At 34.3% G+C, this 13401-nt stretch overlaps 1 pseudogene; it reads right to left on the bottom strand.

The window, feature by feature from the left end:
- Positions 1-9853: 9853 nt before the first annotated feature.
- LOC130850115 (olfactory receptor 4C12-like) lies at positions 9854-10765 on the bottom strand (annotated as a pseudogene).
- Positions 10766-13401: the final 2636 nt, after the last annotated feature.

The raw sequence follows: 13401 nt of genomic DNA, 5'->3' as shown, positions 1-13401 counted from the left end.
TTCTTTATAAGTACTAATTTCAGATATTAGAAATAGTTTACCTATAAAACAAGGAAATATATTAAAGTATCATAAGGTTAATATTTTCTTTATTCATGCAATCAAAAATGTCTATGTAGCAGCTATTTGTGTCAAAAAACCTACCACAAAATTTGGGATTATCATGTTGAATAACATTGTTTCCAGACTCTCAGCGATTTCATATATAATGATGAGATTATACGATTTAAAACCAGTTTATTAAGTACCATTATAAATATATTCATGTTATGCTAAGAAACATCTAAATCAAATTGGAATCAGGGAATGCTTCCCAGAGGATGCAATGCTTTAGCTATTTTTAAAGAAGTGAGAAAACAGCATAGGATAGTAAGGAAATAACATGAAAAAAAAAGGTACCATGTTTAAAGTCACAAAAATGTAATATTGAGGATTCACTTAAGATAGTCTACACATTCAAAGTCAGCAGAACAAATTTAAATGTAAGGCTATATACCAAAGGTGACTGTATTAGTTTCAAGGACTGCTTGTTTCGAACAATAATTGCCTTTCTTCTGGTTTCCAGTAAGCTGTTTGTCATTCCATTTGATACATCAACCTTAAAATCATATTTCTAGAAACATTCTGTTCATCATGATATATATATTCTCTCAGATGATAGATGCTTTCTCCACAGCCCTTCTTGTTCCCTTCTGGGACCTCACAAAGATCACCTTTTATTGCTTATATTTCTATGAACATTCTCTTAAAGGCAATCTAGCCTTTTTTCTATCAGGCACCCCAAAATTCTTTCTACATATACCCACAACCCAAGCCTAAAACCACTTATACATCTTTTTGGTATTTATTACAGCAACACCTCACTTCTCAGTATCAAAATCTTTATTAGTTTACTAGAGCTTCTATAACAAAGTAGCAAAAATTGGGTGGATTAAACAACAGAATTTTATCATCACACCATTCTGGATGCTTGAAATTCTATATCAAGTATTAGTTGCTTCTAAAGACAGTGAGAAAAAGAGTTGTTCCATACCTCTTTCCTTGGCTTAAAGCAGACTGGATTTAAGGTGGCATGATGTTCTCCATATAAGCATGTCTTTATCTAATTTCCCCTTTTAGTAAGAAAACCAGTCATATTGCATTAAGGTTCACCCTAAATGTCTCTTCCTACTCAAGAGACTTATTTTATATGACATCAAAGCCAAAAGCCTTATGAAACTGGGCTTTACATAAACCTTATTCTTAATATACATATGTTACTCAAATATCTATAAATTTGACTTTTATAAAATATATATCATTTTACTTTGAAATATATTTCAAAACCAGTAAAGTATATTTTATAAATATAGCTGTAATGCCTTCAATAAGTGGCAGTCACCACTGTGGGTCATAATATGCATATTTTAAAATGAGTTTATGATAGATACTTACTGAGTTTTTGAGGGTATCTAGTGCACTACATATATCAATCTTCATTTTTTTTACAAAATATCAGAAACTTCAATTTAAGCATATCACCATGTAGCACAAGTTTATATCTTTCAGAAATGCAAAATGTGCTGAGAAATCAAATATTTTATTGTTATTTCCATTAAAATAGAGCAAAATATTTTCATGAAAATAAATACTAACATTACAAGAACATCTATAATTTAATTTGTTATGCTAAATTATGTTCAGATGTTATGCCCATACATGCATACATGTTATATTTATAAAATCAGATATACACATGTATACATATACACGTATAAACATATATTAATTACATTTAGTGAATCACATTTTATGTTCACAATGACAAAAAAATATTATCTCCATTTTATAGTTAAAAAGATGAAGCTCAGAATTTTAAATTAACTTTCCCAAAGTTACCTATTTTTAAGTGGCAGACCTGGAATTCTAATGTGTTTGATTTATTTCAAAGTCTCTGTACTGTCAGCAGAAGTTTTTAAATTTTCAGTTGTTAGAAACTCAAGTGATATAATTTCCTATGCACTGTAAGAAAGAAATTTACACAACTGCAATTGTGTAAACAAATTTCCACTATTAACTATTAAAGTCTTACCTTTTGGAAACTTGCTCACAATTTGAAGGAGGACTTTTATCCCACTCATAAAGAGCTTGAAATCTCTCTTCCATCTACTTTCCCCACTGAGGGCAAAAAGTTTCATTCTTCTTTGAGGGTATTTTTGATTTCATACTCCTATGTCAATCCATTTTCTCCACAGTCTTCCAAATATTTCAGAAAATTATTACTCGCATTTTAGTTCTATTTCAAAGGAATCATGGTGCAACAAGAAACACTAAAAATTTCCCATTGTGAAAATTTATCAAAAATGCAAAAAAAAAATCCTCTATCATCCTATGTCTACTTATGAAGATAATATGTAGCCATTTTTTCCAGGGAAATTTTTATCTCATCAATTATTTTCTAGTAATATAAATAAAGATAACTACCTTTCAGATGTTTAACCAGTTTTGTTTGATTCTATTGGTATGGCCAAATAGTTCTACTTGAGATTTGGAGATGGCCTTCTTGTGTCCTTTTTATATCATAACTTAAGCCTAATAAAGCATCCTCTGAAACAATTACATTAATTCTTCAGAGGGCAGCATCTTCTAGTTAATACAAGCAAAGATCATGAAGATTTTATACCTTCTCATGATGTTAATCTTGGAGTTCTGCAACTGGAATGGGTCCAAAACTGATTGTTGATTAATTATATTCAATGGGATTTTTCCACCAAATTTTAAAAGAACATCTATAAGTTAAAAAACAAAACAAAACAAAACAAAAACCTGTTAAACCAATCACATCTCATAACTATGGTAAGGAATATACAACAAGGAGCACCTAAGAACCACTATGGAACTACTACTAGCTGAAAATAAAATATCAGCCCTGTCATTTTGTTCCAGTAAAAATGTTTGCCACTTTCTCCACTTTGCCATAGTGAGACTTTTTTTTTCCTTTTACTTAATACTCATTTTTTTTCTGTATACGTGTGTGGTTGGATATGTGAAAACTGTATCTTCAATGACGTTGTAATAACTACTTATCCAATCATTTGTTATTATTAAAAAATGGAGCATCTTTTTGTTTCAGGTTCTATGCTATGACCTATGACTGTAATAGTTAATAAAAGAGAAAAATATCAGGATAAAAGCTCTGCTTGCATCACGTTATACTTTCATAATCGAGTGAGACAACAAAAAATGGAACAACAGTGAGGTAATTATAGTTAGAAACTTCAAAAACCCAGTATTAGAAATGGACAAATCCAGCATGAATAAAATCAGTACAACAACATCAATCAACTGGTTATAATTCACACCTGTAGACTACTTCATCCAGCAACAACAGAGTACACATTCTTCCAAGCTCACATGGAACATTCACCAAGATAGACCACATTCTGGGCCATTATACACATCTTAAAAATTTTAAACAGTAGAAATTACATAATGTGTGCTCTCAGACTACAATGCAATTAAACTATAAATCAATTACAGAAAGATAGTTGAGGAATCCAACAACACTTGAGGAATAAACAACACAATTATAAATAATACATGTGGTCAAGGATTAAATCCCAAGAGAAATTTTTAAATATTTTGAACTAAATGAAAATGAAAACACATCTTATCAAAATGTGTAGCATGCAGGGAAGCAGGGTTTAGAGGGAAAGTTTTAGCAATGAATGGAATATTAAAAAAGAAGGACGATCTAAAACCAATAATCCAAGTTTCCACCTTGTGAAAACAGAAAAAGAAGAGCAAATTAAGCAAAATGTGTATAGAAATAAGGGATAATGAAAATTAGTGCATACATGAATGAAATTACAAATAAGAAATCAGTAGAGAAAAATCAGCCAAACTAAAAGCTTTTTTTTTTAGATCCATAATATTAATAAGCCTCTAACCAGGCTAACTAAGGGGAAAAAAAATGAGAGAACAAAAATGAATGATAGCAGAAGTGAAAGAGGAGACATCACTACAGATTCCTCAGACATTACCATTATAATGAAAGAATACTGTAAACAACTCTATGCCCACAAATGGGCATAGAGTGAAATGAACCAATTCCTTGAAAAATGCAATATGCCAAAACTCACAGGAAGAAATAGGGGATCTGAATAAGCTTATATCTGTGAAAGTAATTTAATCATTAACTAATAAACTTCCAAAATAAAAAGCACCAGACCCACATGCACCACAATTGGGATTTATCCTAGTCATGCAAGGCAGCTTGAATGTTTGAAAATTAATGCAATCCAGCACATCAACAGGTTAAAGAAGAAAAAGCACCTGATCATATCAAAAATGCCAAAAAAGCACTTGACAAAATCCAACAACCAGTCCATGATAAAAACAAAACAAAACAAAAAAACAAAAAAAATAGCCCACCTCTGTGTAAACTAGGGATATGGGAGAACTTCCTCAACCTGAAAAAGAACACCAAAAGAAAAACTACTTAAGGTTAACATCATACTTATTGGTGACAAACTACAAGCTTTCTCACTAAGATCAGGAACAAGACAAAGATGTACCCTCTCGCTACTACTTTTAAACATCATACTGGAAGTCCTATCTCATGAAATAAGACAAGAAAAGTAAATAAACAGTTTGCTGATAGGAAAAATAGAAATGAAACTGCCTTTAGCCACAGATGACATAATCATCTATATAGAAAATTCTAAAGAATCGACAAAAAAAAAATTCCTGGAAATAATAAGTGATAGCAAAGCTTCAGGATACAAGGATAATGTACAAAAGGCAATAACCTTCCTACATATCAGCAATAAACAAGTGGAATATAAAATTAAAACACATTACCATTTACATTATCACCCTCTCAAAATGAAATACTTAGATACACATCTTACAAAATGTGTACAAGTTCTGTATGAGGAGAACAACAAAACTCTGAGAGAGATATCAGAGATATAAATAAATGGAAAACATTCTGTGTTCATAAATGGGAAACCTCAATATTATTAAGATGTCAGTTCTTCCCAACTTGACCAATAGATCCAATGCAATCCCAAACAACATTTCAGCAAGTTATTTTGCAGATATTGACAAATTGATTCTAAGGTTTATATGCAAACACAAAAGATCCAGAATAGCCAACACAATACTGAAGGGAAGAATAAAGTTTGAGGACTGACACTCATCAAATTCAAGACTTACTATAAGGCTACAGTAATCAGGATAGTGTGGTATTTGTGAAAGAATGGACAAATAAATCAGCCACTGTACAAGACAACTTGGAAGTTGCTTACACAACTAAACATATTCCTACATACAATCCAAAAATCCTGCTCATTGGCACTTCCCTAATTGAATTGAAATGTGTGTCCACACAAAAACTTGCCAATGTGACTCCAGGCCCCTCCCAGCCCCATTCTGCTAATAGAACTGCTGGCACAGGGACCAAGAAGGAGAAAATCTTATCTGTGCCCCTTGAGTCAAGAAGAGAAAGGCAAATATGTGCAACTGTATGATCTCATCTCTATGTGGAATTTTTTTTAAAAAATCCAAACTCATAGAAAGAGAGAATGGAATGGTGATTGCAAGAGGCTGGGGTAGGGGAAAGAGGGTGCTGTTTGTCAAGAGGTACAAACTTCTAGTTTAAGATGTATAAGTTCTTGGTCTCAAATATTCAGTATGGTGACTGTAATTAACAAAACAGTATTATGTACTTGGGAGAAGATATTAAATGTTCTCACCACACACAAAAATTGCAACTATGTGAGGTAATGGATGTTTTAGCTAACTTTATTGTGATGATCATTTCACAATATACACAAGTACCAAATTGCCACATTGTATACCTTAAGACTATGCAAAGTTGTATTCCATTATATTAAAGGTGAGGGGGAAAACTGCACATGGATGTTTCTAGTAGCTGTTTTTCATAATTGTCAAGACATGGAAACAATCAAGATGCCCTTCAGTATAATATACCGCAACAATGAGTATTACTCAACACTAAAAAGAAATGAGCTATCAATTCATGAAAAGACATAGAAGAAACTCAAATCTATATCACTAAGTGAAAGAAGCTAATCTCAAAAGGTTACATATCATATAACTCCAACTATATGACATTCTGGAAGAGGTAAATTTATAGAGACAGTAGAAAGATCAGTGGTTGCCAGAGACGGGTGGGAAGGAGAGATGAGTAGGTATAGCATCAAGGATTTTTAGGGAACTGAAACAATTCTGTATGATATTATAATGGTGGATACATATCCTTATACATTTGTTCAAACCCATAGAATGCTCAGCACCAGAAGTGAACCCTAATGTAAGCTCTAGACTTTGTGGGATAATGATGTTTCATACAGGTTCATCAATTGTACCAAAACACCTCTGTGGGGTGAGATGTCCACCGAATGGGAAACGTGTGGAGGGAGACAGGCATTGTGGAGCAACTGTCTGTACTTTTTTGCTTAAATAGCTGTGAACCTGAAACTGCTCTAGAATAAAGTTTATTAATTTTTTTAAAATGTAACAAGTATCCCAGAAAGGGAAACACACAAATGCATGTGAACGAGCTAGATGACCTGGAGGCCTGTATTTGGAACTGAGGTCAAGACAGAGAGAAATATGAGGCAAGATGAATTAGCCATTTTGGACACAGCCAGCTGTGGATTTTAAACAGATTTCCAAATATGTTATTTAGCGGTGACCAGGGTTAGCCTTCTTACTTACAATAGTGTGACTTTGAGAATGCTACTTTAAACATCTCTAACCTCAGATTTTTCCTCTAAAATGAAGACAATAATATGTACTTCAAGAAATTATACAGATTAATCAACATAATGAATGTAAAGTTCTTAACACAGTGCCTGATACACAGTAGTATACGATGCACTTTTGGGGCAGTTTTTTAAAAATACGAGAGTCACTAAAGTAATTTTTTATTAAGGATAGTATCTCTCTAATGAACATCTGAAAATAAAGGTAAAAGAGCTCCTTGAGATGTGCTACCAAATCATACCCTACAGTAAGCTAGTGCCAGAACATGAAGGAATATTCCATTCATTTATGTTTCCACTTCAGCATTAATCATGACTGGGGGTGGGGGAGCACTTGGTAAAAATAAATTAACATATGAATAATTCTCTATGATATCAATAATTTACTTGCTTTAAGTTTCCTCTTTGTCCTTTATTTCTGCTATTCTTCCTATGTATAGAAGAGAGACAGAGACTCTCTTAAACTTAGGGGAAATAAGCAACTATCTGTGGGATAAACAAAATCAATTTTATGAGCTCATATTCACAACTGTAGTGAACACTGGGAGTGTGTGGATGCTTGAAAACCTCTTAAAAGCATCTTACATGTGTAGTTAGTTTCCAATGTAGGAATCTACTTTCTCAACATAAAATCCAAAGAGCTACAGTTCCCTATTCCCCTTAGGCTGTATAACAGACATGTGACTTAGGTTCTACCCACCAGGAGCACCTGTGTAAGTTTTGGAGTGGGAATTATTTAACCGAGGCTGAAGAGTTCTGAGAATCAGAGTGGTCCTAAGGTCAGAGAAGTGGTGGCACCTTTGCAGTTTAGCCAATACAAAGGTGACCTTGGCGTTGACAGGATAGTACCTCCTTGAGCATCCTTGTCACGTCCAGGTGTGCTTCTGCAAGTTGCTAATCATAGCTCAGCTTAGAATCTGTGACCTAAGTTCCTCTAAAGATTCTTTAAGATTTAATTGCATATTATATATCCTTCTACTTAAACCAGCTATATTCTGTCATCAGTTAGGAAACCTGGCTGATATACTAAACTGATATAATGAAGAACTGAGGGAAGCAGCAAAGACACTGAATGTTAAGTACCTACTGAGTGACAAGCACTGTCCTGGGCACATTGCACACAGTGTCTTATCTAATGCCTAACATACCCTAAGAAATATGGACTACCATTTCCTTGCACATACGAACTAAGATTAAAATAAGATCCTGAGAACTTAAGAAATATGTGCAATGATATATAAACTAATGAGGTAGAATTCAATACTAGTTCTGTTAATTCAAGGAGAAAGTTATCTGACACAGTATTGGTCATACAAGGAAGCACCTTTTTCACCTAAGAAACAAGATACTATCTATAAAGGTCCTGATCCAGAAGGAATGAGGCTCTTGCTAGTTCAAGAAGAGATATCTGCCCCTACTGGAAGTTGGGTCAGCATCAGTTAATATTTTTTCCTTTTAAAAACATTTTTATAAAGTTTACTATGTGCCAGGGACTTTCTTAAGCACTTAACATATGTAAACCCACTTAATTGGCCCCAAATCATTATGAGATAGGCATTATTGCTACTATAGTTACAGATAAATAAAATATGAGGTAGAAAGGTTAAGTTACATTCCCAGGTCACATTGAAACCCAGGGAATCTGACTCGAGTTGGTTCTTGCCATTGCACCATAATCCCTCCTCTAAACAAATCTCTGTTCATATCCTGGTTGCCTGTTGTGTTGATCTCAAGTTCATAAAATAATGTTTTGGTCCTTCACTCAGGGTGGTTCAGAGGAATATCATACCCAGCAATGGATCAGCCCCAAAGCCTAGAAGGCATGAAGCCAAAGGAAATCAGAAAACCAGAAGAGAGTGGTACACTAATGGCTGAGGATGTTGGGAATCACTCCAGCCCCAAGAAATGCCACAAGGCCAGTCACCTCAGAGTCTTATTCTTCACAGCAGGTGCAGAGAAAATATGTATCATCCCTTCTAGTGCTCAAAAACATTACATTAATGAGTGATTCTATAAGTTACAGAGACTCCAATGTTAATATTCATGATAGCTAATAGCCATGGAGTGTTTATTGATAATAAAAGATGTACAAGGATTATTTATTTAATCCTGATAATATCTCTATTATTCTCCTTTAACTCAAACTTAAGTAGGTATGATTTTCCAAAGCTCATACTCTATGCAGCAAAACTACTTTTTGATCTCAGATCTCTCTTACTCAGAGACTAAACTCTTAACCATTACAGCGTATTAAACTCTATCACCCATTCCTCCAAATGTGTATATAGAAATGATACATAAAATCTCTCACAGAGCAAAATTGTAAAAACAGTGTTCTCACTGTGAATGATTAGTTGACATTACAGTAAAAATGAATTTTAGTACAAATAATTCAGTATGAATAGATGATAGACATTACCTTTGGAAGCACAGACAGAAAAAAAATAGACCATATATAGTGAAATATTAAAAAGTATAGAAAAAGAAGATGGAGAATAAATACCAAAAACATTTTTATTTTCTCAAAATTATATATTTTTGTTTTGCAATTGAAAAGGTAGTAAGCTTGCACTTCATGATTTGTGAAGAATTGAGAGTTTCATGATTCTCATTGCATCTGCTATGAAAGATAATCCTCAGGAAAGGCTTTAATCAGGTGATCCATTCTTAGGCTGAGGATGCAAACATAAATACTGTTATTCAAAGTGTGTGCATAAATCACCTGCTTAGAAATGCCTGGATAATTTGTTTAGAATGCAGATATGCCAATTTGACAACAGTCCTACTACATCTCTAGATGCTGAATCCTGGGAATGTGGATTTAAACAAGGATTCCAAATAATTCTGAAAGTACACCAAAGTTTGACAACTAAATGGGCACTAAATAAATCTAAATTTTAAATATATAATTTAAATAATAAACAATTTTCAGCCTGGACTTTTCCTCAAAGGAGTTGCATGCCAACATCAAGATATTTTGCATACAGTGTTCACTTGATCCTTAACCAGAGAATTATGCTCTCTTTTCAATTTAAAAGATAGAGTCATTTTATGCTGCTGTGATTATTTCTCTGTTGAAGTCACCTTTTGCACCAGATCTTCTTCATAGCATTTTTCACCTCTGCATTTCTGAGAGTGTAGATTAAAGGGTTTAACATAGGAGTTATCATGGCATAAAACACAGTCACAGCTTTATCAATGGAAAAGGTGATCACTGGGTGCAGATACACAAATATGCAGGGAACAAATAATAAAATGACCACAGTGATGTGGGAGAAACAGGTAGAGAAGGCTTTACGTCTCCCCTCCAAGCTATAAGTCCTTAAGGAGCGCAAGATGACCACATAAGAGACCATCAAAAGGAGGAAGTTTAATAAGCAGATGAACCCACTGTTGGCAGCAACAAAAAGACCAATGGTATGAGTGTCCATGCAGACAAGTTTCAACAAAGGGTTCAAGTCACACATGAAGTGATCTACGACCTTGGGGCCACAGAAGGGCAGCCAGATTATAAAGAGCATTTGGATGGTTGCATGGACAGAGGCTCCAGCTCAGGCCACCCCCACAAGAAGGCGACGCACCTGTTGATTCATGATGGTCACATAGTGCAGGGGTTTGCAGATGGCCACATAGCGGTCATAGGCCATCACCGTGAGAAGGATAATCTCAGCACCACCGAAAAGATGCTCAGCAAAAACCTGAGTCATACACCCCCTAAAAGAGATAGTTTTTCTCATAGTAAGGGTGTCAGCTAGCATTTTAGGGGTCATGGAGGAAGAAGAGCAGCCATCCATAAGGGATAAATAAAACAGGAAGAAGTACATGGGGGACCTGAGGTCCCTGCTGGTGCTGATGGTGATCATGATGAGCAGGTTGCCTGGCAAGGTGACCATATAGACAATTAAAAACACAACAAACAAAAATTTCTGAGGCTCCACATGTTGAGTCAGGCCCAGGAGGAGGAATTCTGTCACATTATTCATTCTCTCCATCAATTTGGTGCAGGTGACAAGTGACTTCCCTGAAAAGAAAGTCACAGTCATCTTTAACAATGACACCTTTACTTAAAGAATAAATATATCCATGGAGGGCCTATTTTCTTTAGTTTAATAAAAGACAAAAACAAGCACAAAACTATAACAATTGGTTTTATTTTGTATATTCTTACAAGTGACAGTATAAGTGGTATTTCTTTGTTCTTTATAATTTAGTCATTTGTTTTTAATTTTCAACAATAAAAATGTGTAACTCAAAATCAGAAAAGAAAAATACTATGCATCAAGTTTTAGGAGCCAACCCATGATGTGGCCATATAGGTGGCACATTCACACATACTCAAAGATGTATGAATTTTACCCCAAAAGGGCTGGACATCTTTACCAGTCAAACATCTAATTTGTTCTGCTAATTTAAGTCATACAAAAAGACTTAAAGACAAATAAGATTCTTTCATGGGCTGTACCTTTTCCAACTTCACCTATCTGTAAGCTTCTCCACATCCTCAAGACTGAAAAATGGTGCTGCTTCTTCTTCCAAATCTCAGAAACTGTGGTCAGTGTCCATTATAGCACTGGCCACACTGTCTCACACTCATATCTCTTTATTCAGCAGTGGGGGCCCTTGAAGGTAAAATTATGTGTTACTAAAATTGTAATCTTATTCATATCAGATCCCCAAATCAGATATGGGGATCAGTGCTGGCCAAAAAAGTAAATACTCATAAAGCATTTACTAAGAGAGGGAGAAGAAAACAAGAGGAAAGAGAGAAAGAAAGAGGGGGAGAGAGAAAGGAGAAAAGTAAAGCTAGAAATGCATCAAAGAACAAAGAAAGAGAAATGGACTTAGAATCCAAAGACTTATTTTGGAGTCTGAGACTTATCCCTTATTAATTATATAACTTTTAATTCATTTTATCTCCCTCTGCTTCACTTTTTCATCTCTTAAAGGAGGGATAAGTATGCCTACATTTAGGATTGCTGTGAAAATTAAATCATTTTAATCATTATTGTTGTCCTTATATGATTTTACTCTTCTCATGTGTTTATCACTAAAGAGAACTTTCAAAATTGTCTCTGGACATCTCCAAAAGACAAAGATTCTGAAAATGTAAACTATCCAATTGTGAAGAACAGGGATAAATGTCAAAGAGGAAGGTCCTCAGAGTAAAACAAACAAACAAAAAAAAAATGGAGCAAGCTATTAAAAGAATCTGTAGCATCAAGATTTAATTCTTGTTTAATTTGCTTACTTTTGTGAGATTTCTCTTCATTATTTATCTCATTAATTCATTTGCTAAAACCATATTCCAATACATAAAAAAATGAATCCTTCCAATTTCAATTCATGACTGAGTGTAGGGTTTTCTGGGAAAAAAAAAAGAAAATTTAAACCCAGCTCATTATTCAGATAAACACTTTGTAGACTGTTGTGCCTTACTAGTTTTATGATCTATTTATTTTTGGCTAATAGTAGATATTTTAAAGCACTTAGTGAGAGAGTGAGACAGGGGATGTGGATAGAGAGAGAGAGGAGAGGAGAAGGAAAAGGAAAAGGAGAAAAGGTGAAACAAAGAAGAGAAAAGGAGAAAAAGAAGGAGAAAAATAGACACACTGCAGAGTGATGCAAGAAAGACATTTTCTTAGGCAGGTGTGTTGTAATATTTCCAACAAGTGCTGCACTTGAATTTCACACTTTTAATCAAACTCCCTTGTTGATTGTGGCCCTTAGTATCAATATCACAAAAAAATACTGACAAATAATACACACAAACTGGTAGGAAAAAAAAAATATTGTTGCCAACTCCAGTTATAAACCACTGACCTGTCATCAGTTGGTCCTTTACAGGCTCAATACTATTTGAAATAAACTCCTTCAAAACAAGGTGTGTGCAACCAGAGTCAATTTGCTGCAAAAAAAAAAAAAAAAAAAATGGTGTTTTCAGAAAAGAAAACCTGGAAGTGAAATAAAAAAGAAGTTATATCTCTCCTATATACCAATACTCATCACATCCTGTGTGTCTAGGTCTTCTCAACCCAGCCTAACTTGTTTAAATAATAAACTATACCAGATAGAAGATATATTCACTCTGTATTTTAAAGGAATTTGGGTTTTGAGAGAAGGGGAAGATTTCAGCAGCTCTAGCACATTTCTGTGGGACTCACAGAGGTCTAAAATATTTTAAATTTTTATATATAATTTGACCTGCTAGGCCCTAAGAACTCAACAGCCATTTCTAACACTAGAAAAGTAAATCCAATTATGAAAATCAGCAGTGGATTAAAAGTACTCTGGGTGAGAAAATTCTTGAAGCCAGTTCTTCCACATCTTTTTTCAGAACATCTATGCTCATTGCAAAGTTATATATTTTAGTTTTGGGGACTCATCCTGCCCTCTCCCATCATTTCACTAAACCCCAGGGCTATCCACAAAGGAAGTCAGGGAGGGACACTGCTTTTGTGTTTTACTCACCAAAACTCTTCACAGTCCTGCTTTCTCAAATCCTTCAATGCCTACAATATAGAGATACCATTTTTATTCAAATGGGTGACTCATCTCAAGGGAAGAGTAGGAGACTTTGCCAAAATGACAACCAAATGCCTCTCCCTTACCCTGTGGCTTCTCCAACCAG

The sequence above is a fragment of the Hippopotamus amphibius genome, chromosome 3, assembly GCF_030028045.1.
Source record: "Hippopotamus amphibius kiboko isolate mHipAmp2 chromosome 3, mHipAmp2.hap2, whole genome shotgun sequence".
In the NCBI taxonomy this organism is placed as follows: domain Eukaryota; kingdom Metazoa; phylum Chordata; class Mammalia; order Artiodactyla; family Hippopotamidae; genus Hippopotamus; species Hippopotamus amphibius.
This window is presented reverse-complemented; position numbering and strand designations above follow the sequence as displayed.